Source organism: Caloenas nicobarica, chromosome 14 (genome assembly GCF_036013445.1).
Source record: "Caloenas nicobarica isolate bCalNic1 chromosome 14, bCalNic1.hap1, whole genome shotgun sequence".
NCBI classification, from domain to species: domain Eukaryota; kingdom Metazoa; phylum Chordata; class Aves; order Columbiformes; family Columbidae; genus Caloenas; species Caloenas nicobarica.
This window is the reverse complement of record NC_088258.1, coordinates 16,876,558-16,903,015: the sequence shown is the minus strand read 5'-3', so window position 1 is coordinate 16,903,015 and position 26,458 is coordinate 16,876,558. Positions and strand designations below refer to the sequence as shown.

At 40.9% G+C, this 26,458-nt stretch overlaps 1 long non-coding RNA gene and 1 other non-coding gene across 3 annotated transcripts in view; both read left to right on the top strand.

The window, feature by feature from the left end:
* Positions 1-10: 10 nt before the first annotated feature.
* On the top strand, positions 11-82 carry TRNAT-CGU (transfer RNA threonine (anticodon CGU)). The gene has a single exon. It is a non-coding gene; the product is annotated as a tRNA-Thr (tRNA).
* A 4,328-nt stretch (positions 83-4,410) lies between these two features.
* Positions 4,411-26,458, top strand: part of LOC135994362 (uncharacterized) — a 45,234-nt gene continuing 23,186 nt past the window's right edge. Inside the window, exons 1-2 of one of the 2 annotated variants that reach the window (XR_010606988.1) lie at positions 4,411-4,503; positions 4,901-5,094. This is a non-coding gene — a long non-coding RNA (uncharacterized LOC135994362). Of the gene's footprint in view, positions 4,504-4,611; positions 5,095-26,458 lie in introns of those variants that run through there. The other variant, XR_010606987.1, reaches the window with a different exon arrangement.

Genomic DNA, 26,458 nt, shown 5'->3' with positions numbered 1-26,458 from the left:
CGTTAACGCAGGCGCGGTGGCCAAGTGGTAAGGCGTCGGTCTCGTAAACCGAAGATCACGGGTTCGAACCCCGTCCGTGCCTCGGCGGCTCCGCGCCGGCGGGAATTTCCGCGCTCCCTTTTTAGGGGAAGGTGGCGGGAGCCCCGCGCCTCGTCCCTCCGCCCTGCCCCGCGGTGCCAGCCAGCACAAGCCGTGGCGGGGCGGCGGGGCGCGGGCCCGGCAGAGCGCCCGGTAACGGCGGCTGCCGGCCGGGGCTTCGGCTGCGGGCAGCGAGCGGGGGGTGGTGGCGCGGCCCCCGCACGCCGGTGCTCTCGCTTCCCTGTTGCAACAGCGACGTTTTCCCTCAGACACCCTCCTGGGGGCCCCGTGTTCGGAGCCCAGCCTGGAGCGGCAGAAGCCGGTTCCGTGTGCGAGGAGGGGGTGTCGCGCACAGCTGCTGGCCCCGCCACGACGGGGCTTCACCGCCCGAGGAAGGAACACGGGGAGCCCCCGCAAACTCCGCTTCGGAGCGATGCCCTCCACGGGCTGCAGCTCCCAACAGCGTCCTGTGATTCCCTTCATTGTTCTCGCCCTGCAATGCGTTTAATGCCGCTTCTTCACCTGCGTCACTAACCACTTGGAAGGGTTATTCGCAATGTGGTTAGTGTTCACTTTGTTTCGTTTTGTTTTTTTAAAGTAGAAAACCTCCCCGCCACGTTGCAAAGGGGCGAAGAAAGGCGGGGATGGTCCCGCTGACAGCAGGTGCTGCAGCAGCCAACAGCTGGTCCCAGAGCGCCGCGGGGACACGGCTGGGACCGGCCACCCAACACACACGCTTCAACCCATCAACAGCAGAAATCATAACAGCACCGCAAGTTGGAAGACATCTCGACTCGTTCACGTTTGATATTTGCTTACCGGCTGAAATTGCACTGACCCGCGATGAGTCCGCACAGTCAGTTTTGTTTTCTGCGTGACAAATCTTCCTCTCATGTTCTGCACCACCGTCGTCTAGAAGCAAATATGTACAGCTGTTGTATGAACAAAAATAACTGTCATTAATTACTTACACTAGATATTGTAAAATCTTTTCAAATAAAATATGTAAGTTGTGTTGGTAGGTCAAAATCGTCATTCAAGTTGTATTTTGATTTAAAGACGGGTTGTAACAATTCTACACAAGGTGCTTTTTTCACACATCTAGTGTTATGAAGATTATCTGACTGTACTAATGGCACGTAATTAAAATTTTCATTTTTTGCACTTACTTTACCATCGATATCCACATCTCCAGGACTGCTCTTTTTAGCAAATTGGGCGTAACATTCATGAAGCATCACCAGAGAGTAGTGCGTTCCTTCCAGCTCATTTTTGGACTTGAAATGTCTAGCATGAAATCCATGACAACACTGCCCAATCTCCCAGAGAGAAGAAAATGTAAATTATTGATTTTAAGCAGTGACAATTTCAGCACAGAGCACGTGCAAAACTACAACCCCAAATGTTCTAAATTGGCTCCTGTTTTCTTATTTTTACTCACAAGTACAAAAGACACTGAGCAACAGCCGTGTCCCTGAAGCTGCTTTCATAAGGGGGTTTTCAAAACATCAAAATCAAACTCAAGGACAAAACGCATGTCTGATAAATACTGTTTTCTGTTCCTGCCACCTCAGGGATAAACCTGGAGAGGAGCCACCCTGCCTGTGATGAGTAATGCTTCCAGAAATTCTTGCTTGTTTTTTAGAAATACGAGACTAATCCAGGTGCGCACGAGAGCTCCGGCTCTGCCTCACCCACCGAACAACAGTTTGGGGCCTGCGAGTCTGTGTTACATGAAATTAGATGATAGAAGGTCTGTTTGTCCATAGTTTGCAGACAGAACTTACGTTTTGCTAAATAACACCGATACGTTATTAGCATGACAATGATTTTGCTAGGAAACAGTTGAAGACGTCTTATGGTTATTTACTTGAAATTAATTTTGTAATTAGAAAATTAGCTATGAAATCACAGCATAAGAGAAACTAGTGCAGTCCAGAAATTCATAACTCCAGCAGCAGTTAAGATGGAGAAATAATTAGCATGCCACACAGGTTTAATGCCATGACATAGATTCATTTATGTGACATTAAACCTTCTTGAAAGTGTTACTATATTTGCCTTCAGCTTTCTCCTTTCTCGACAACACAATCCCAACATTTAAAAACCTCTCCTTTTAGGTCAGGTTTTCCACACCGCTAACCATCCTTGTTACAATCCCCCAGATCCTCTCCAGTTGCCACATATTCTTCTTGAAATGAGAACCCAAAGTGGACCCAGTACTGCTGCTCTCCAACCCCCAGCAGATGCTCAGAAGGACACTGGGAGCAGTAAAGTGGGAATCTGCATTACACGTACCCAGCAAAGCCCGCGCTGCCACAGCTCCGGCGCATCGAGAAGCTGCATCGCGGCCACCACATCGCACAACAGGAGCCATCGCACGTGAGCACAGACTATCCGAACGGGCACACGTGGCCCTATCCGCAGACCAGACTGCGTGACATTAAACTTCAGCTGGAAATCTCTTCTCTCAGCAGGTACGCAGCAGCCCCGGCCACAGCGGGACCAGCCCCGCAGGTCCCGGTGTCACCGAGCACGGCAGGGCCGGGGCCCGCAGCAAGTGGTTAAACCAGCGGCCAGAGCCCGATGGGGCTGAACCCCGGGCAGAGTTTGTGGTCTGGAGTCATGTGAAATGAGTCCTCTCCTAATCCAGCTTCTAGGATCCACCGTTGCATCATTTTTTAGAAATGGTTTAGAAATCCCTCACGCTGTGCAGTCTTCTTGGTGAAAGCGCAAGGTGAAGCAAATTTAATTTGGTTTCATAACTTCTGTTGTTTTAACAGAGCTTCTTGCTGCCTTTTTGAGTTACTCGAATTCTACATGTGACAACCAGTATGACCAACAGAGGACAGCACATCCATTTCTTTTAATGATCGAAAGATCCTGAACTTGAAGCTTCCATTCACTTTTTCTCTCAGGAAACTCGAGTGACAGGCAGAGCAGAGCAGTGTGCCATAAAGAAGCCAGCCAGCTTTAAAAGGCCTTTTTGCAATTAACTAGAGCCTGTTTTGAATTCCAAGAGATTACTTAAAATAAATCTACTGCTAACCAGGCATTACTGCTAACGAAACACTGTGGGTGCAGCTCCCTGCGAGCTGGCTCTGGATTTGGAAGCAATTGTTTATTGAGCACTGCAACAACAGTTACAACACAGTCAGGAGTCAAAGCACATGAGGATGGTCAGGTGAACTCTGCTAATTCCCCTTCAAAACTGTGGACAGACAAGGTGTCTGTAACTAAGTTTAGATTAAATGTGCTTATAAAACACCGAAGAAAAGCCAGACTCCAGTATCTTTATTGCATTTGATTTGGGGACAGAGAAGACTCTGCAAGTCATAATGAAATTCAAAGAACAAACCCAAGGATTTCATGTGGCTGAGGGGAATTTCATTACGAAAATTCAATTAACCTGCAAGAGTTGCACACACACTGAAATCTATTATCTTTCTCCCAAAGCTGGCTATTGTGTTTTATAAGGCAACCTTTGCTATTCCTGGATAAATAATGTTTTATTACAAATGCGTTGGCATATTCATATAATTAATAGCATATAGTAACATATTCATCTGTTACCACTTTGCGAAAATTCATTTCTGCTTCCTATGAAATGTATCCAATAGCGTATTTTTAAAAGACATGACAAAAGAAGGACTGGGGGTTAGAGACAAGCACAAAGCAAATACACAGATTTACGAGATGTGAGGAAGAACAGTGGCTCGTGACAGGGTGCAGGTCCCAATTTACAGTTGTCAGGGCCTGATCCTGTGAATCGCTGAGCAGAATTAATTAACAGCCTAAGATACTGTAAGTCAATGGGGATGGACAGTGCTCAGCAGTTCTCAATATTGAGGCCCTTAAATAAAAGCCAACCAACAAATTCCCGTTCATGTGAGTGACAGCATCATACACAGATACAGTAATAAGATGAATTATTCACATCAGCGTAGAGTGAAAAATGCAACCTGCAAAGCCTGTTTAAAATAACACACGAACATTAATTAGTGCTACCGTGATACATGAGAGGGTTATCATTTGGCCTATTTTTCACTCATATGCGTATTCCTCCTATTTGCTGTGTGCGCAGGTCCGATATGATGACATGGGGCAAAGTAAATACAGGAGATAGACATCTATAAACATTAGTAGAAAATGAGGAAAGGGAGTTACTGATTAGCTTTCTTCCCATATGAAACTCCTGGATCATATCAGAGAAATGTGAGTTAAGTGTTTTACCATTCTTCTTTTTTTAACCATTATCTGATCAGAGAAGCATGAAAAGCACTTTATTGCTCACTTGTTTTTTTTTTTTTTTTTTCCCTGTGCTAGGAGCCCTCTGCAGGAAGTGAAGCTGAATTTCAGAAATCTTCCCTTTCTGACGTCTCCCGAATTTCTAGGAATGCCCCTTCCCTGTTACTATATTTGGAGGTAGTTTCTAGGAAAAGAAATAATTTCGGACGGTGCGGGGCTCCGCAGGGCTGCTGTGGGCGGGCTGGGAGCGGCGCTGCCGGCGCGGCCGCGGGTGTCGGAGCCGCCCGGCTCAGCGGTCCCGGCGCAGCCCGCGCGGCTTTGTGGCTGTGCCGGAGGAACGAGCATGGAGAGCGAGTGGGAAGGGGAGAGGTGGCTTTGTGGCAACAATGCGAGAATCTCCTCCAGTTATTTCCTGGTGGCTGCTCTTTTTTTTTCCTCTTGAACTTTTTTTTTTTTTTTCTTTTTTAAAGGAAGAGGATCTTAAGAAAAAAAAAAAAACACAACCTTCTGGATTTTTTTTTTTTCCCCTCCGCTTCTCCCTCTCCCCCTCCCCTTGATGTGGCCTCTTGTTTAGCTTGTGGCGTGACCGTGATGAAGAAATATTTCTGGGCGCCTGGCAGGGTGATCTTTTTATGTAATGAGTCAGGATTTTGCCAACGGAAGGAGCCGGCTCGGAGCGCGGACCGGAGCGCTGGCCGTGCCGGGCAGCCCGGGAACCTGCCAGCCCAGCGACCGCTGCGGCCGCTGACCGACTCTGCCTGACCAGCGGTGAGTTGCGCTCTCCTTCCGCGCCCCCCGCCCGCCCGCGGGGAGCAGCGCGGCCCCGCGCACGGCCCCGCCGCCGCCCAGGCCCGCAGGTGGGGCCGCCGCCCCGCGCCCCCCGCTCCGCCGCCGCGGGCACCGGGGCCGCGCACGATGGGGCGGCTCCGCGCCCGCTCCGCGCCAGGCGGGCGCCGGCGGGGCCGCGCATCCCCGCGCCACCTGCCGCAGGCCGCGGAGCGGGCGCGGAGGCCGGGCCGGGCTGCGGGCGCTGGGCGCCCCCGGCAGCCACAGGTGTGCGGAGCTGCCGGGGCCCGACCCGCCGCCCCGTCCCGCAGCCCCAGCGCGGCCCCGGCGTTCCCGAGCAGGCGGGGGTCGGTGCGCGCAAACCGTAACCCGGGCGAAACAATAGTGGGGAAAATCCTCCGAATCACCCCTACCGTAAGTCGGTTAATTCCCCTTTCGCAGGCCGTGTGTTTCATATTAACATGTCTACTTGGCCAGAATCTCTATCAACATCTCTGCGTTTGCCTTTCGAGATGTATTTGCCGGCTCCAGAGCGGCTCAGCCAGGACAGTGTTCTGCGGCTCTGTGTTCAGATTATCGAAAGCACAATAAATGTAATAGTGGCTTTTCAAGCACAGTAATTAGTTTGGTTTAAAATAACTGACAGCATTTACCTACTTCAGTCATCCAAGTGTAAACTATAATGCTTCTAAACTTGGATGTTATTGAGAAGTTCTGTTGGAGTTATAAACTGAGGATTTAGAAAATATGGTTTTTGTCTACAGATCTCTATTTGTCCTCTCATCTTTGAAAGAAGTTCTTAAGAAACATAATGTTGAGGGCAGTAAAATTTAGACACACAGCTGAATACTTGAATCTACCACTATTAGTGGGAAAAGACCTGTTTCAAGTAAAGTGAAAGTGTTTTCTCGTTTATTGTATAACTAACAAATTTAGAATAATGACAGACATCTCTATAATCTATCAACTTTAGTTTGAAATACAGTGAAACTGATAAACAAGTAAGTTGTTACTCACTTTGAGAAGAAATCTTAATAGATATTTCGAGTGCTGGGTCTAATAAATAACTGTTATTCTGGGAGAGTTCTGTGTCATTTTATAGACACTTACAGAAGGTGCGGCTTGCCTACTTAATAAATAAATCATAAAATGTGAATAAAACCAAATAGTATCAGTTAGCAATTCCTGCTGTCCAGAAAATGAAGGTGTGTGTATTGCGACTTGGCTACAATATTCTCTTTTATTAGGCTGAAAATGACCCACTTCATAAGCAATGATTCTCTCAGTTAATTTGGCATATTTTACAAAGATACTTTACTTACAAATTGAATCTCGGAAGGTTGTGGTTCCAGAGTCGGGGTTTTGGGGGCGAGATGAGCTTATGTTTTATCCAACTGGCCCACAAAGTCCCGCTTTTGGTGGTCACTTTGTTCTGCAAAAGAAACCAGTACGTTATGGCTCTTACACAGGACATTGAACTTAGTAGTAAATTACTGTTGCGCTTAGCAAAAGGCTACTATAGAAATAAATAATAACATTCTAACTTTAATGTCGTCTTCAGCTATAAATAGTGGATAGAAAATACTATCATTTTGAAAGTAAAAACATAAAAAAAGTTTTTAACTACCAGTGGTGTTTTTCTCTTAAAAAGCCAGCGAAAGCCAAATAAAAAGTTATGTTTCATTCGATATAGGTGAACTGGGAGAAAAAGTAAGTCCCTAGGAAAGAGAGGCAGCTTAAACCTTGAAAACGTCATCTAAACATCGGTAGCATTTATATTGTCAGTCCCCTCCTCAGTTTTTTTTCTCACAAAGTGTTCAGTTTTAATGTATCTCTTCAACTAGCTGCTTTTTTTACGTGTGTGTTTGTGCGTCTACATGTGTATGGTCTGTATCTATGAATCGATTTTAAAATTACTAATTTTTGTACTGATAAAAGCTATCGAATATATTTTTATGAGTAAGGCATTGTAAACCTGAGCTTGGTAATGCTAAGTTGTTACTGTTTACATTTTTGTATCAATATCCTAAAGAATCTAAGCATAATTTTTACTTAAAAATTATGTAGTTGTACTTTCCCCGTGGGATTCTAGTAAATGTTGAGAATTAGTCAGTAGATAAGCTGAACTTTCTTGTGGTTCTGAATATACTGTACATGTGTTTAAGACTGAATGAAACACATTGCACTCACACAATGTCATTTATAGCATGGTTCACGTATACAGCATATGCACACAACACACACACAGGAGCATCTTCTCAGTTGGTGTAAAAGTGTCTGTCATAGTTTTGACATTTTATGCCAGCTAATCACCTGCTTAAGTTACACATCAACATCTAGACATTCACATCGTGGTCACATTATCGTTGCAGTCAGATTAATCTGAACTGCTGACCTGCTCAGACTGAATTCATGTAAGTATTTCGAAAAGGCCTGGAAATTCAGCTGAAGTTACACCGTGAGACCCTGTTAAAGCCAAGTCCTTGGTATGTGATATATCGCATGGCTATATGCAGGATCTGTATATTCGTATGAATGCATATCGTGCTGAATTACCAAGATTTTTCTGTGGAGTTCTGGTATTTTACATTTTATAGCAATATAATCACTACACACGTGAAACAGGACAGATCCAAACCTCAGTGCAACAAACTTCTCACTTGTTTCAGGCTAAAATCTGATGTGGAAGAGCTTAGGTCAGAATTGTGCTGCTGATTTGCCTTTTAGCTACTATTTTGCCTGAAATAATGCTGTTCAAAAGCAGTATTTAAGAGATGGTTAAATTTTCATAAAGCTACACATTTAACTGTGGAACTTTTTAATTTTTGAATTCTAGTACTTAGTTTGTGGACACATTCTAGACCTGGCCAGTGTTCCCAGGTGTCCGGTTTGGGCTGGTTTCACTCTGCACCAGCGTTCTGGGAACACAGGGGCAGAGGATCAGAGATGGGAAGGTGGATCGATGTGAGGATCTTGCCTGAAGGGAAAAGAGAAAACAAAGCGACGTATCCCAACAGCAGCAAAGATCAGCTCTGCCCTGCTGGGATACAGCCCTTGCTCCTCACCAACTATTACTGTAAAGCTCTTAGATTAAAACCTGTGATTTTGTGTAGCTACTTTCGTAGCGCACTTTGTTAACCAGCTATTTTTAAATATTTTTTTCAAATGGGTTCTATCTGAGTCCGTATTGAAGATACATAAAATTCACATGGATTCCTTCTAGTGCCAATAACCTAGCTATAGAATTAATAAACTATTTAAATGATTAATGAGCAGTGTTGAGGAGCACACACTTCTGTAGGCTTTCCTAATGCAAAATTTTTATTCACGTTTTTTTCCATTAGTCAGTTTACAGAAAGAGCTCCTGTTTGTCTCTACTGTGCAGTACAACTACTGTGGATATAATGCATATGTATAAAACTTTAAATGTATGTTCTTTTTATATGTGCTACCCAAATGATCAGATGATGATCAGACAAAACAGTGATAGATTCCCTAAACATCTATGTTACAAAAATGTGATTTCTTTTCCATCACTCTGGTTTTCCCACAAGTTCTACGTGCAGTGTGGGGTGGTGGCCTCAGAGACTCCTGAAGTGCATGGAGTGTCCAGAGCATCCATAATGAAATACCTGGGATCAGTCTGTCTTGCTATTTGAAATCAAAAAAGAAAGTTACAGAAGAGAAAAAGTAGATGGTATGCTTGGAATCAAAATTAATGTTCCTTGAGATAAAAACTGTCATGAATTATTGGAAAAATAATCTTTAGAAAGATCAACTCCAATTATTTAGTGCATTTATAATTTATAAAATTGAAAGCCTTACTAGCTAGATTTCTATTTAAAATACATTTAAAACTACATTTTGAGAATAACTTCTCTGTATTTTTAGGCAAACCTTTAAAAAACCAGCTTACAAGCACCGAATCAGCAGCGGATTATCAAATGGCCCGATCTGTTTGCTTTTGCCATTTCATTGAGAGCAGCGAAAAGCTCAGGATGCGCCCAGAACCAGCGGCAGGGCTGGGGTTGCGCTGGGGCCGCGTTTTCTGAAGCGGGGCCTCAACCTTTGGCACCTCCTGACCTCGTGTTGCGACAGCAAAGTTCTGTGAGTTCTGCACCTCCCTCTGATTCAGCCCCCGAAAAAAAAAAAAAGAGGTAGTGACCCCGCATTTGGGAACTCATGACCTGGAACGACTGAAAATTTTGCCTTAGTAAAGGCTGCAAAATCAGTCGTCCCTTTTCTGTGAAGCTCTCCAGGGTTTTTCCAGGGCAAGAACATAGACACCCAGGGTATGATTTTTAAATTGTGTCTGGTTCTGCACTCTCTGCTGTAACATTACACATCAGCGCTGCGTCCCTGCCTAAAACCTGGACCCTGTGCCACAAAGAAAATCTACGTAAACGTAGGCCAGGATGTGCAGAACATATATTTCAAAGGTACGACGCAAAAATCCTTTTTTATTTGCCTCAAAAAATATGTTTAGAAGGTTATGAAGCAAAATAATTGGTAAGATTTTTGATGGCTTTAAAATGCTAGGGGGCAGATATTGCTATCAGCTGGCACCTGTGGGGGCAGAAGCGCTGGAGAAGCAGTTGGATGTCAGGAACTGCCGGGTCCAGCCCAGCCCGTGCGCCTGGACACCGTGAAGCCTCTGCCGAAATTAATGAATCCAAGGCATCGTTTGCCTCGTTCGCAGTGCGCGTCAGTTAATAATGACACAAATCTCTCAGTGCAATGTCACACACTTTTCTCAGTCAAACAATGCAAATGTGTAGGGAATTTGGTAAAGATACAAACATGGAAAAAAGAAACAGCGGATCAGCTTTTATTGCCTGTTGTCAAAATGCCCAAATAATTTCTGTTTCCAAGGCTGTGGTGCAGGGGTGATGTTCATGGAGGTGACGGGTGAAAGGATAGGTGCTGTTCAGCTTGCGTCTTTTTTAAAGGACGCTTCTATAACATGTACAGAATAAATAAAGATAATAGGAATAGAAATAAACCCACATCTACTACTGAGCCAACTTGCTTTGTGAGCTAGCTAAATACATGTTAGCGGCTGGTTTCAGAAGGTTACCACTGATTTCTCACCTCCTGTTGGATATAAGGCTCTTCAATTATCAACGTTTTATTTTTCAGGCCCCAGAGTTTTAAAATATTTTTTTAATTTTTTTTTTTCCTTTTCCTGTTCAGAGCATAGCTGTTCCTAGCTGAGCTCACTAGAAATCTTGAAAATGATGCTTCAGTCCTATCTGATTTCCTAATATACCAAATGCTTACATTGTTGACAGACATTAATAACTTTAAATGAAACTATTTTGATGTTTTCAGTTAATACTGCTGTAATATTTTAATTTAGCTGTTAATGGAAGAAGCTACAATTCACCATTGTAATGTAATACTGATGCATTTTTGCTGTTTTAAGTATCTCAGCTTCAGTCAGACAGTCCAAATTCTTCTACTGGAATCATGGCCTTCTGTGTGAACTAATATAACATAATAGGTAGACACTAATTTTTTTAAAGTAATAGCTTTTGTTTTGTAGGTCAAGATAAGAACTCCAACAAAACAAAAAGACAAGGTGCCTTCTGTCATCTACAACAAGGCTCGTATAAATGGGTTTAGGGAAGGACGAGAAAAATCATTTCAGGATGTTTCAAGATTGGCCCACAAGGGTCAGTAAAAATAACTGAATGCATTCATTTTGCTGAAGGGGTATTTCTATTTGTTATATATTGCTGTTGTTAAAAATGTCTATTAAACTCAGCAGAATCTACGTTTTTGCTTCGCTGCTGCTGCTGTTTGTAGAAAAGCTTTGTTTTGTAACAAAAGGCTGGTTTCAAATCGCACAAACTGCACCCACCTCTGTCAGTAGGTGCCTGGGTGCTGGTGTCAGGCAGCAGGTGCTGCACTGAAATCACTGGACCTACATCCACAAAAAATACAAGCGAGATCACAGTAAAACTTCTGGAATCTGAGGAAAGAACTGGGTTAATGTTTATATTATAACACGAACAAAGAACAAATGTATTACACAGACCATCATATTAAATAATATAGGAGGAATTGAGCATTGCTTTTTTCAACACTATATTTTATACGTTACACTACAAGAATCCATTGACGAATATACCTGTTAGGTGCTATTTAGTGTGGGTTATTTTGAAAGAGCATCTTTTCATTAGGCATGTCAATGGAATAGGCATAACAAAGTTCAGATGTGCTGTCTGTTTTACTAAGGAGATTTATAAATATGGAGTATCCAGTCTTTACTAAATTGGGATTCCTCTTTGCATTTTCACTCTGAGTGGTCTTTCTGGATGTATGGAAAACTGCCCCCATGGTTGGCTGGAAAATATTTTGAAATTCTTTAAAATATAAGATGCTATATGATTTTATTATGTATCATTTTTTCTATAAACTAATGTTCATGCTGTCACTGAAGTAAATCCTTAAACATGAGAGATGCAGGTCAACTGTTAATGATGATCGTTCTGTTCTATTTTTTGCTTTTTGGGAGATGAAAGAACAAAACTAGTCCAGGATTGTCTGTGCTTTACACATAATGTTTCTAGCTTCCCAATACTAATAGTATTTCTAAGACAGCTGCTTCAGAATTCACTTTGGTGAACAGACAGAACCATTTTATACATCCAAAGTAAGTGAGTGGACTAGCAGGAAATTATGAAATCCTGAAGTATTGTTGGAAAATTGTTCTAACTTACAAAGTTTTTCTTTATAGTTTCATTCTTGATGTTCCACAGCATTCACCACTTCCTGCATGGCTCTGTACCGCAGGGAAAATGAGGGACTTTTGGGGGCAGATGTGTTTCCATTACACTATCATAATGCCCCTAAAAATCCTTATTGCTCTTGCAGTATTCTTCTGTGTTGCTGGGCCTGCTGTGAACTACTTGAAGACCTGGCTTATAAGTACAGCCTTTCTCTAAAAACACTTTGAAAAAACCACTGATTTTTATTTTGTTTACCGTATATTATTTTTAGTTGTGCTTACCGCTGCTTAAAATATAAATGGCAAGATACGCGACCACCTGTTGGTAAACGAATGTCATAAGTCATAAATCCAAGGGACATGCTGGTAACTGCGTGTATTATGAAGAGGAATATGTTTTGGCTTAAGAGCGAGAGCTTCACTCTTTTGGTATGATTAACTTGTTTTTAACACAAGAATTTAATGCGTATGTCTCTGAAAACATGACGGAGGTTTTGCAAGCTAATTCGAATGACTGCTATAGTGGACTTCACTTAGAATATTAACGGCTTTTAAGGACGTGAATCAGGACATTTATCAAATGAGTAGGTCTGCCCAGTAATTTTGTTTAAATTAAAAGCACAAAAATATTAAAACTGAATTTTCCTGCAGCCTCAAAATAAATTTACAATTAAACCTGGAAAAGACGTTGTGGGCTGTGCAGGGCAGTGCTGGGACTGCGTTGTGTTCAGTGTGCTCTTCACTGATGGCTTAAAAGAGTATTTAATAGATTTACAGCATTACATCGTCTCTCTGACCATGCCTAATATCTTCAAATAGCCTTCAAAATATTTGGTGACTTAGGACAGAAACTAGCTGAGTAGATTTTTCCCCCTTCGCCCCTTTTGTACTAAATTTAATCCGCAAGGAAATGCTCTTTGTTCTGCTAAAGGAGTGTTTCCTATTTTTTCAGGTGGGAAAATCTTACAGGTTAAGTCATGTCCTATAGGTGGCAAAGCAAGCTTGCCATTATGACTGGAACCCAGAACTTTTGATGCCCAGATAAATACCACAGTAACAAGAAAATTACTTTCTAGAAGGACAGAATGAGCTGTATTACACAGTATTACATTTACAGGTCAAAACATGCTGGCATATGCATGTCGACATCCAACATTTCAACAAGCAACAGCATTTCAAATGTATTTATAGACAGAAAGCAGGAGAAAAACTAGTCAGTATATTAATTCTAAATTTTTATATCAGTCCTTCAGTGTTTCTATTTGGACTACTGATGTCAAGATGATTCCTAGCACCTTCTGGCACCAATGAAAGTGTTATAACACAGACTGGCTCGAGACTTATGCAGCTTTTAAAATTATTAAAGTTACTTACAAGGTCTTAGATGAATTGAATTCTGAATGTCATCAGTAAAGGTTTTCGCCATCTGTCTGCGTGTATAACCTGTAGGTCTCCACAGCTGATTCTCCCATACACACCTACTGACAGGCTGCAGCAGAAGTCAGGTTGCCTCTGAACATGTGTTCTGCAAATATGTAAAAATGCATTTATCAATACAAAAATATTTGCTCAGACTTAGCAGCCCTGAGGTTAAATTCAAGGAAGGGAATCAAAATCCGTAACACTATAATCCAGTCCTTCTTATATCTAATAGGAATCACCTGACATACAATTGCATTTTTTACACATTTTTATCACCGAATAATGAGCCTTCAAAAATGAGAGCTAAGCACATGCTTTGAGATGTGTACTTATAACTTCCAATTCAAATTCTTGCTTCGAATTGTTTAAGTATTGAAATTATTTTGGTTTGAAATAGTATGTCACAAAACCCTCTGGATCTGCTCCAGCCCCAGAGGAAGGACTGCAAAACTCATCTGTGAAACTGCCCACTAAAGCAAAAAGCACTTTGTCTGTGAATAAGCTGCCAGTAGGTTTCAGTATTAAATATTTTGTAAAAGATAACTTTGCTATCTGGTTGTTTTTAAAATTCTGAGCAAAGCAAAGATTTCTATTAGGCTCTCCTTAGGGATTTTGATTTAATTATAGGACCAAGTGTCATTAACACGAACCAAAAAAGTTGCAGTGTTTTTCTCAAAGTTAGTACAGTAGCAACTAGGTAATATTTTTCAAATAGAATTTCCACAGTGGAAAAGACATTATATGTTTGTTACGTGCCAAGAAATGAGTAATACGAGAATACTTCAATTCTTTTACAAAATGGAAGAGCATTAACAGCATTTTAGTTTTTTATTGTGTATGAAGTTTTTGTGATTACCAACAATCTCATAATAGAGAAGCAAACAGCAGAAAAGATAAGCAGTTATTAAACTGGCTGAATAAGACAACCCAATCGCATTTATGTATTGAATAAGCCCATTATTATCTCAAGTTTTGAACATAACCTCAACTCTACATAGACTATTTAAAATGTTATTCAGAATACAGAACTTGCCTCGTCCATTTTAATAAAGTTTCTTTATTTACTATGTTATGGGACTTCTGATACATTAGCTCCAGCTTCTTACTGCATTATGATGGTGCTAATTCTGCTTCTGCCAGCACTGAGGGGACACCAGTGCAGGTCCCTGTGCCGTTACTGGCAGGACACGCGTCTCCGTGAGAGCAGAACGGGAGCTGGGTGCAGGACACAGCTGCTCCTGTGTCACGGTGACGCTGCTCCTGTGTCACGGTGACGCTGCTGCTCCTGTGTCAGGGTGACATGGTTCCTGTGTCACGGTGATGCTGCTCCTGTGTCAGGGTGACGCTGTACCTGTGTCAGGGTGACGCTGTTCCTGTGTCACGGTGACACTGTTCCTGTGTCAGGGTGGCGCTGTTCCTGTGTCAGGGTGGCGCTGTTCCTGTGTCACGGTGATGCTGTTCCTGTGTCAGGGTGACACTGTACCTGTGTCAGGGTGACGGTGTTCCTGTGTCAGGGTGACGCTGTACCTGTGTCAGGGTGACGCTGCTCCTGTGTCAGGGTGACGCTGTACCTGTGTCAGGGTGACGCTGTTCCTGTGTCCTGGTGACGCTGTTCCTGTGTCATGGTGACGCCGGGCAGAAAAGCCCTCGTAAGCCATATAGTTTCACGCTATGTTAGAGAAAGACGTGGGAGAGGGAAGAGCTGCAGCGAACAGAGCAGCAAGTCAACTGCAAGACAGTCCGACACCGTCCATCAGTCTATGGCAGAAAGACCCATTGTAATGAGTTTTCTGCACAGGGAGCAGAACGTGGGCAGAAGTCAGGGTGCAGATGCAGGCCAGGATTCACCGTGAGCCTGCAATGTACCTTTTCCTGTAGTGGCTGTTGTGGGAGCAGAAATGAGTACCACATTAAACTCCATTAATAGTCCCTACTGCATTTTTCAGTTATACTAAACTGTTTCAGACTCTGTTAATTTTTTGCCACTGATGGCTGATTAAATGCGTGTAAATGGGTTTGTTTTCACTTTCCTTAAATCTCAAATGTGTATAAACGTTTTTATTCCCAAATTTAAACCACCGGTGCCAAGATTCTGACTGAAGTGGATCTTTCTGGTTGTATTCTAAACAAGTGTAAGTTATGAAGCACAGTGCGGACGTAATCATAGTTACAGCTGGAAGAAGATTTGCCAGTGTGCATACAGTGTAGAAATACAAGGGATCATTGTAAGTTAATAAAGATCATTAAAAGAAATCGTACATTTCATAATTGTGCTTTCATCAAGATAATATGACCTATTTTAACACTTAAGCAATTAAAATAGAAGCTGAAATATTTGGAGATGATTAACTTATCCAGTAGTTAGACTTGACAAGTGATATTACCCGATAAATCATCCACCGAGTGACTGGAATTCTCAACCAAAATGATTTTTTGTTGACTTCTGTGTTGTTTCTTTTTTAAGAAAAAGCCACTTAAAATTTTTCTTTACCTTTCCGATGACACATTGAATTTTGTATTTTCCTTTACAAGAGAAATCTACAGGCTTGCCATGACCGCTGTGTCTGAGGCTTTCTGAGATCTCGATGGTGAGAACAGCATAAATATCTAACTAGATTGCAGCAGGTTCATTTTGTTTCAGAGGAAGCACTAAGATATTCATATGTAAAGCCAGGGAATCTGTGCTAGTCATTTTTGGAGTTCTGAACTAATCCATAAGAAAATTCTCCCATGACTGGAGTTGGCAGTGAGGAGAACTGAGTGTGTCCAGAAGGATCTTCGGATTGCAGCTTGAATTAAACGTAGGCTTTCTGATATAATCTGGACTCATATTCAAATAGTTGAGATTCAATATCTCGATAATTCATACAAAGTCATCTTATAAATTTATTCTAATTTGTACTAGAATTTCACAGTAATGTTTTGTAAAACTATGGGTATAGCTAAAACCAAAAAGGAAAATAAAGCCCTTCTTTGAACATAATCTGAAATGAAAATGGTGGCGTTTTGGTTCCAGTCTGAGCATTAGGAGATGAATGTTGCAAATTCCCGAGGTTCCAGATTGACGGTCTGGGTCAGATGTGCCCTCTGGCCAGCGCAGGAAGGTGCAAACCACCTTGGTTGCCCCTGGGCCAGGTGAGGGGCCGCACGCAGGGGAGCGGGGCAGCTGCCGGCCCACGGCACAGCGCGCGGCAGCCTGGAATAGTGGACCAGGGCAAGACAGCTCTGCCCTTAGACTTGGTATCTTTCTGTTCCAGCTCTGTTCCTTTCTCCTCCGCTGCAGATAATCCACTTAATAAACAGGAAGTTCCAAGAAGTAAAAAAAAAACCAAAAAACAAACCACACCACCAAACCAGAGGTAACTCCTTTTTAAGACACTTCTGCCAGAAAGTAAAGACTGAGCCACAGCTGCGGGTTCCTGATAACGTGCTTCTTGCTGGCATCCCGGTGTGGGTGTGCGAGTGAGAAGATGACACCAGTTGGGTGACTTGAACCTCTGGATTTTGCCGGAAAGCAGGACACCCCTCGCGTTGTGTCCTGCGAGAGAGACGTGTGTCTGTCGTGGCGGGGTGGGCAACAGACGCGTGCCCTGGGGAGGCGCAGCACGGTGCGGGGGGCGGCCGGCGTGGGGTGACACCAGGGTCTGTCCCCTGTGCGCCACACCCAGCTGGGACTGGGCAGCAGCAGCTCACGCTTCACCTTCGTTATTGCTGGTTTATGTGTCTGGTTTTGTTGACTTTTCCTCGGACGTCACCCACAAGATAACGAGAAATGGTGAACTGCTGCATCACGAGTTTCATCTCGCCTCACTCCCCAAGGAAACTCCCTTTATCGTTGTTAATAACAGGATTGAAAAGAGTCTACAACTCTGATCCCGCGTAACAGATAAACTGTTGAGCTACACGGTTCTAACCGATTTCAGTAGGAACTAATATGAGCAGAGCAGTATATCCTACATGTCATATACTCTACATGCTGCAGAGTATATGACAATACCTGTCATAGCAAGTGTATCTTCTTGCACAAAAAAGTTAACGTTTCTAATGAAGCATGATATTGGATGATATTAACAATATATATATTAGATATTAGATATATTAGATATTTTAGTAACAATTTTTATTAATTTATTAATTTAATTAATGCAATCATTAATTTTTAATATTTTAAAATATTTTAATATTTATTATTTATTAAATATTTTTATTATTTTATTATTTTTAATTATTTTTATTATTTTTAATTATTTTTATTATTTATTTTTATTATTTTATTAATATTTATACTTGGTTATATACTATTATTTTTATTTTATTATTTAATAATTTTAAATTTTAATAATTTTAATTAATAAATTATTAATAATTATTAATTTAATTTAATTAATAATATTTCTTTTTAATATTAGATATATTCCAAGGACATTCTCACCTTTTATTTATATCACAGACAACAGAAAAAATTATTCCCCTGTTCTACCTGCGGAACACTTAAACACACTTCAGTATTTTATGCAGTGTTACAGCGGTAACACACGGAGTTTTAAACTTATTTGCAAAATAGGGCCTTGGTTTCCGTTCTGTGATTCTGCACCTCCCAGTCCTGATCTGCGTGTTTAGCACTCAGGTGTTAAAAGATCGGAAAGAACAAGTAATAATTTTAAGGTGGTGTACCTTATTTTGGAATATTTTTTGTACCGCAGCCTGTAGATAATTATTACCAATCTTTAGCATTAGGAATATAAAAAATGTTGTGCTGGGAAAAGGTGTAGGAAGGAAAAACAAACCAGAGCAAACCCTTGGGACCGCAGGCCACTTGCCAGCTGCTTCTCACAGGTGCCTTCAGCCCTCCTGCTTGCTTGGAGTGTAGCAAAAAGATAACCCTGTTCTTGCGGCGAGCCGGCAAACACCGCCCTGCGGGACAGGGTGATAAGCGGGATCAAGAGGCGGATCAGGAGTTTATTAGTTCATTTGGACAAGATAGAAACGTGCTGGGAAGTTTTGAGCTGCAGCTGAAAAATGAAAAGTAATTGGCCAGTACCCAAAGTGTTCGGATGAAAAAAGGTTTTCTGTTCTTAGTAATTGGAGCTTTCGCTGCCGTAGACAACATTTCTTTCTGTTTGTGGTAAATTCCTCAATGTGTCTGTCTCCTGCGTACATCTGATGCCACTGCATTGTGGTTCTGTGGTACAAATATAAGAGTCTAAATTCTATGCTAATAAATTTAAGCAACTATGCTAAAGTCACGGCACAATAGGCAGAATTTGCCTTAGTGACTTTGTTAGATTAAAAATAAGCATTTTCTGCTCTGTAACTTTTCACATTAACTGTGGATGTTTGGATCTTGTTTCCATGCTTTTGTGTTTTGTAATTACTGAAAATTAAATGCGGTGTATTTAGGTAGGGTACAAAATAGGTGCTGCAATGGGTTCTGCCATACACCTCTGGTAAGCACTCCTTAGATTCTTGCCTGATGATTTTGGTGATGTGGGCCTGCACACCTGAGAACAAACTGATAGCGTTTGACTCTTGATACTGTCACCAAATCTGTATTTGAACTAAGACCTGCCAAAGTAAATATAAAACATCCTGCTGTGTGTATCCCAAATGTCACTTTTAATTACCTTTTTGTAATGGTATGCAGCATAACATATGCAAGGAGAAGCAAAGAGATAATGCACAGTGATGTAGTGTCAGGTTTACTGGCAAAAATCGCAGGTGGCTAAATTAATCACAGATGATAAAAAACATAAGGAAAAAGGTGTTCTTCCTAGGTTATAGGAAGAGACTTTTGTCCTACACTGTAATGACTTTTTTGTATCATTTATTTTATTGAACAACTGTTTTATAAAAGTTTTATTTTTTTTTCTTACAAAAGTAACCATACTATTTTTATGGTCGTTTTCCCCACTAAGGCAGGTTTTTCAGTACCACTGGCATTTGTGGTATGCCAATTTTTACGGCTCTAGAGAAATAACAATAATACACCCTGGAGAAAATTGTGGCACATTTTGCCTGGGAAATGTTGTTACACTCTGTTCAAAGAAATATGAAGAACTTATTTTAATATCCTGTCTCACAATATGGGGTAAAAGGGCAAGAGAATTAGGACAGGTAGATGAAATGTATAGTTTAGCAAGATGTGATCAGTAACCAGAGTAACTTTCAGTTATTTGCAAGACTTCAGTGATTCCCAGCTGCCTGAAGTAGGGCAAGGATGAGGACTAGGAATGCCATCTGGGTTGGATGGTCGCTTGGCACTGTGGAATGTGGAAACCTTTGCTCGTTTGTATGAGAACTGTGTCCTTTGCCTCTGTTTCCCACTGGGAGCTCACAACTGAACACACAGACGGTCTCAGGACTCCCTCCTTTATTTAGGGCACACACAGAGGAGATGCACGTGCAGGGTGTTTATTGAAAAGAATAAAAAAGTTTTACTCTTCCAGCAAGTGAATGCTCATGAGAGTGTCACACATACATGGATATTTGGTGAAACTAAACATGCTCCTGTCTGTCTTGAAGGAGAAGGAGCAAAGGGGTTTTTTTCCCCTGTATTCTCAGACACTGAATAACATTCTGCTGCAAGGCAGAAATTGTTTGTGTGCAGATGCTTGGCTTCCTTGAAAACATAAACAGTTTTCTTGGTAGCATATTTATTCACCATATTAATATTAGTCAACTAGGGGTTATTATTTTTCAGATTGAACTACACTCCAGCTAATAGCACAGAAGTATTGCTATTGGCATGCTAGATATTTTCAATTAATTAAGTTAATAAGTTCAATAATTTAATAAATTAATAATTTAAAATTATTTATTAAGTTCATGTATTTAATTGCTTCTCGTGGTTTCTTCTGATACTCAAATCCAGAATATAAAAACTTCAGCAACAGACACGGACATGTAGATGTAAATTCAGGTGTGGGATGTGGCCTTCATGAGCAGGACACTGAAACGAGATGTCTTTTGATGCAGGAGGTGGTTCTGCTGTCCAGCTCGTGGGGCTCAGGACAGCTCTAAGCCATCCAGAACGTGCCATCTAGTCAGCCAGCCTATAAGCTGGCCATGTCAGTTGAAGTCTGCTGTGGGGTCAACAGCTTCTTGCAGTGCAATGGGCTTCCTCCGAGGTGTCTAATCATGACAGCACGCTGATGATATTGTGGTATCACCAGATAATCTGGTTTGTGATAATCTATGTCATGATAACCAGCAGATAACCCATGTTATGAAAGTACCTTGGCTGTGGCATGAAGAAAGCCGGATGCTGATGGATCATCATTCCACAGGTGTTTTCGCTCTGGATCAAAGGAACTCCTGTAGGCCTGTAACACAAAAAATAACCCGTGAGAAGGCAGAAACAAAGAAGAAATGTGCCAGTTCAGCTGACTGGCTGCCTACAGGACCAACACACCACTTAAAGGAAAAATTGGCTTTCACCCTCACCCCAGCAGCGTTGCTGCAGGTATTTCAGATCACTAGATTGTGCATGGCAAGCCCGGGCACACCAGACACAGACAGCACTTCTCTTCTGAGGTCTAAGTGTATTTTTCCTTAGTTTGTGCAAAAACCCAAATGGCTATAAGGAGCTAATAAATCTAAGTTTAAATGGAAGAGGATATTGTTTGACAACATTTGTCTTACATTGGGTCTGATGGATTTAGTTTTTAGGGTTCATATATCGTAAAATACCACTGACATAGCACTTCAGACTCATTATCCTGCTTGAAGGAGTAGTCAATTTTATTTTTTATCATCAGGTTATATTAGGTGAGGTTAGGTCTCCCAAAACAAGTATCATCTTTCAAGAAGGAAGACTGATTTAGACACAAAATTTGACCTGAATGATCTTAAATGTCCTGTTCAATTTCAGAGTAATGAATAATTAGAGTAATGAATGACCTTAATGGGGAACTTGTTGCTTGTTCTGTTACCCTGATTTATGAAGTCTAGAGAAAAAACAAGAATAACATGGCAGCTGGCATACATCAGCGTTAAGGCAAGTAGTATTATGCCAGTTCGTATCAGCTGAAGTTTTGGCTCTGATTGACCCTAGAAAACACCTTAGCACAACTTAGGGGCAAATCTCTCTGCCAAAGAAATGTATCCACATGGCAGTTCTGGAATATCTGGTAGAGATACATCTAAATCTGTTAGGAGCTTTTCCAGAAACAGTAGAGGGAATGGACGCACAGAATTATATCTACATATTAGATTTACATTGGAATATAAGGCAGCAGGAATGTAGCTAGAAAATATTTTATTGTTTTTAACTATGAGATATTTGGATTTAGCGAAATATGTAAAGTTTGAATGCAGGATTTATTTAAAACTATGTTGACCGCTTCTGAAAATAATATAGTTAGTGAATGTTTGTTAAAATCTTTCCTTACCTAAGAATTTGTATATCCTGTTCCCAGTGCTGACATGGTTTGTAGTTATTATCATTTATTGGGGAAAAAAAAAAGTTCAGTCTTTTAAAATATTTGAGGCATATTCTAGGCAGGTTCATTGGTCTTATCAAATCTAAATTGTGCAGTGACATCCAAGTCTTCTTACACAAGAATGTAAATTCACTACTAATCCAGAATGAATAGCAAAATATTCAGAAATAGGACTTAAAAAAAAAAAACCTAAGGTGGTGTTGTATTTGCCTCGCTTTAATATTCAATATATTTCTGAAAGGTTATATAAATCATGATTTTAATGCATTTAAGACAACATGCTGTTCTCTCATTTCCATTTTGTCATTGGATCTAGTATTTTTATACTACCTACCAGTTCAAGTAGTAATAATGAGCTTGTGGTTTCCGTTAGTGACAGTGACCACAGAAACCTGGGGAGCGGGAGGAGGATGACTATGGGCTGAAAGGTTTCCAGGAAAACACTCTTGCACAAGAAACCTGTTGGCAAAATGGAAATTATGTAACTGTTCTTACTCCCTCTACATCTTTTAAAATTATTAAATACATGAATGAAGAAAAATCAGAACTATTTTATGTGTAGCTGTATAAATACACGTACAAATTTACTTTCGCAAGTTATTTTAGTTCTATGTGCAGTCAGATTAATAACTCTTCTTCTATAGTCAACTCTTCCTTTTTTTTTTGAATTTTATTTTTTACACTAACAGAAAAGATAAAGTAGCAAAGTACCTGTAGAGATTTGCATAATGCCAGGTTACATTGCGTCTCAATGTACAGCAGAATTTGTATAATTTCATACTACAGGGCATTGTACTGAATATTGCAAGACAGGTTTAGTGTCCAAAAGACTCCTAATTATCCATTTATATGCATGCATAAATTATTTTCAGATACCAAAACAATTATTGTCTCTACAATGGACAAACATTTCAAATTCTGATTTCAAATTCCTGCCACTTTTCAGACCCCTGCCATCCCAGTAGTCTACAAAACTTTTTGAAAACTTAATTTTTGAGAAACAAAGCTCTAGCAACTTGTCAGGGAGGCAAGCGAAATAAAGCACATACATATAGAAGCACACAATGGTGTACATTCATAAGTCATCACAAATTCATGGAAATAACAGCAATTAAGAACAGCCTTTCTTCATTTCTAAGTCCTCTGAGAACATCCAGTGTTCTTCAGGCATGAAGAATATTCATGTTGTTCTAATGGGTCATTTATAATTGGTGATGTGTGTGAGCATCTCCCAAAGCAATCAGCCAGATTTGTATTTTGTCAAGACAATGATAACTTGAAATATAGTAGAAACATCATCATCACAGGCCCGACTGCACAACTAATGTAATAAGAGCTTTGCTTCAGAATTGAGAGTAGCTCAAAATTGAGATTTGACTGTGTGTTTTGTAGGGAATTCTGTTTATTTGGATGTGTGTTGCCAAATGCGAGAGGTGGCTCAGAGCTGGTGTACCAGGAGCACCACGCTGGGAATTCATCGGCATGAATTGTTTTTCTCTGCTTAAGCAGATAATGCACGTAGTCTGCTCTTCATATAGGGTATTTCAGTACAGATAGTAAATATATAGAGTTCCCTTCTGAATTTAACAAAAATCTAGTATGCATTAAGACTCCTCCCAAATTTTCATGAAATTGAGAGACACAGATCTTGCAAGGCAATAAACCTTGGTTAGAAAGGTGTTATTTAGTTGTGCTTGGAGCCTTATTCACTTTGTACAAACCACAAAATGATTTGATCCTCTAGATTTAAAACTGAACTTTTCCGTAGCTGTATTGTTTTAATAACAAGAGAGATGTGTGTGAGTTCGTCAGGCATTGATAGCCACACATTATATCCTGGAATTAGAATTCAGTATTTATTACTGTGGTAATAAAGCTCCAAGACACAAGAATGGCAGCAAAGAAAGAGATCTTCCCAAACTAGTGCAACAAAAGTACTATCAGAATCGTTCTCTAACTATGTGCTGCTTCAGTATGCAGTTTTTAATCATTAAAAAGTGCGGCTTTGGTAACTTGAAGATAAAGACTTTAATGAGAATTTTTGTGAATGTATTACTTTCCTGTTAAAATACTTGGAACGCTTTGTTAATCCTAGTAAAGCAGCAAATGGAATGTAAAGATGAATGGAATTGAAATAATATAGTCCTCCTCTATGGAAAAAAAAAAAAAAAAAGAACTCTAGAGCTGAATGGTAAGTTCTCTACAGAAAAGTATGAGTACAGTATTTGAAAGAATTCCTACAGAATATAGAAAAAATCATGCATTTCTCATGCATGAATCATTTCAGCCTATAAACACATTCTAAATTAGCCTAGACAAGCCTAATAGCACATAAAAAATAAAGCAACTAGGTGTTTGACTTGCAAAGAACTCAAAGATAAAGTCTAAATGACAAAACACGGTTTTACTTAGTAATTGTCTACTTAACGAAAATTACCGGCAGTAATATTTTTATGTCATTAGAGTTATATTGATAAAACTGTCTGGAGTAAAAGAGGGTGCATTAAATATTACGTTGTAAAAACCCTTGCGGCATAAGGTTAGAGTGAAACTATCGCATTTCCTTGTCCAGAGAAGCCCTGCTGAAAATCCCAGAGTGCAGAAATAGGTGCCTCTGTCACCCGCCATCTCTACTGGGCAGAGATCTGTTTTGAAATCTGAACCTGACCTGCACAACCCCTACTTCAGCATCTCTTCAAACAACACAACTATATTTGTAAGAGACTGTTTTGTTTATAATGGAACACAGCAAAATGTTCTCTTGACAGAACATTTTGTTCTGAGTCCCTGTATCTGGATTTTACCCTAAAAATCATTTATGTAAATTACGAGTGTCACACAGATTGGTGTGAAATACTCAAAAAGAAATCTCAATCTATGGAAAAGAGTCTTGATTTCAATAGGTTTTGCTTTTAAATCAACTAGAAACCCAGACCAAATTCCCTTTAACACATTTAGCATGCCTGGGCTGATTTATGGTTTCATTTCAACACAGCAAAAAGTTAGCACTAATGACAGGAAATAACGTGAAACTCAAGAGATTTTCGCCAAGATTCATGTGGAATCTGGAGTATTAGTGACTCTGAAGTGTGAGAAACAGAAATTAAGGAGATCACAGAATCCCAGAATGTCAGGGGTTGGAAGGGACCTCGAAAGCTCATCCAGCCCAACCCCCCCGCCGGAGCAGGAACACCCAGATGAGGTTACACAGAAGGTGTCCAGGCGGGTTGGAATGTCTGCAGAGAAGGAGACTCCACAACCTCCCTGGGCAGCCTGGTCCAGTGCTCAATATATTTCCGTGCTAACCTTTTCATGCCAAATTATTTACTGAAATGAAAAGTTTTTTGCTATATTCATAAAACAAATATGCCAAATTGTGCAACTGTGCTGAGCAAGCAAGGTTCACTAACTTATTAAATGCACAGTGGTTAAACGCTGGTCACCATAAATGCTGTTTGGTAAAAATGGTTGGTGCCTGTGCCAGGAGGGTCTCTCTGACTCCGATAGCTGGGTGAACACCTGAATAAATGAGGATGGTGACCTTCCAAGTACTACCACTGGCAATTTCTTTGTGCTCATTCTTCTGGAATACTCCTGTTGGCTCCTGAGGAGAGACCACAACAAATTAACCGTAAGTCATATGTTTAATTCACCACTTAAAGAGGTTCCTTGGCTGTGTGAGGAGCTGCTGCTCTGCTGGGGCCGTGTGGTGCGAGGGCAAAGGCAGCTCAGCTCCAGGTCCGTCGTGGCCAGCGCACCGTGAGCTGGGACGTGAGGCAGAAATGAGGCCCGTAATGCACCGTTAGGAACTTTCTTCATTATAAAGTCACACAGTGCCTGATAACTAGAGAATTATTTTGACATTATTCCAGCACCTAGACCGAATAAAGAGAGATCGTGACATCCCAGAGACATATTTCAGATACTTGCAGAACTTTATGCAATGACCAGCATAACCCAGACATCTTGTAGGGTAACTATACCTTCTCCTTAAAACTTACATTCAGGAGTATTGGGTGTTATTTCACACTGTGCACAACAAAATACTTGATACCTTGTTTCAATTATACAAATATGTATTTTCACTGAATATTTACAGTCTTCATACATGCCCATTGAAAGTATAACTCTTAGCCAGAACCCAAGCACGGATTTTTCTTTGTAGTGTAAGTCTTTAAAGCGACTGCTTGACTATAGTGAATAACGTAAAAAGCACGGTTTCAGGCCAGGCACCTTAAACAATGACTTAAATGAATCACTAATAGCTAGTGACAGAAAACTATTTGAAATGCTGGTTAGCATTAAAAGAGTCTTTTAACACTTGGATCGAAGTTATGTAGCAAAGCCTTCACTGTTTGTATTAAATCATGATAAGGACTTATTCACCAAAACAAATACTAACACAATTCTATCAGAATTCCCCAAGTCTTTACCAGCACAGACAAATGACACTGTGAAGTCTTTGAAAGATTTACTGGAGAAGTGTCTCTTTTTTGTGTGCCCCACGTGCACGTGGAATGTGGCACCATCCATGCTGGAGCGGCAGCTTTTCTGTCCCCACCCTCATCACAACAGACGGAACACGGCCAGGGAGCTGCCGGCTGTGTTTACAGAGGCGTTTGCCTGGAGAAAATGCAGAGGAGCGAGTGCCAAAGGAGATTTTTACTCCATTTGGCATTAGACTTTTAACCTGCTTCACTGCTTTGTATGTGTTAATCTGAGTAAACTCTGTTGTTAGGCTAAGAGTCTG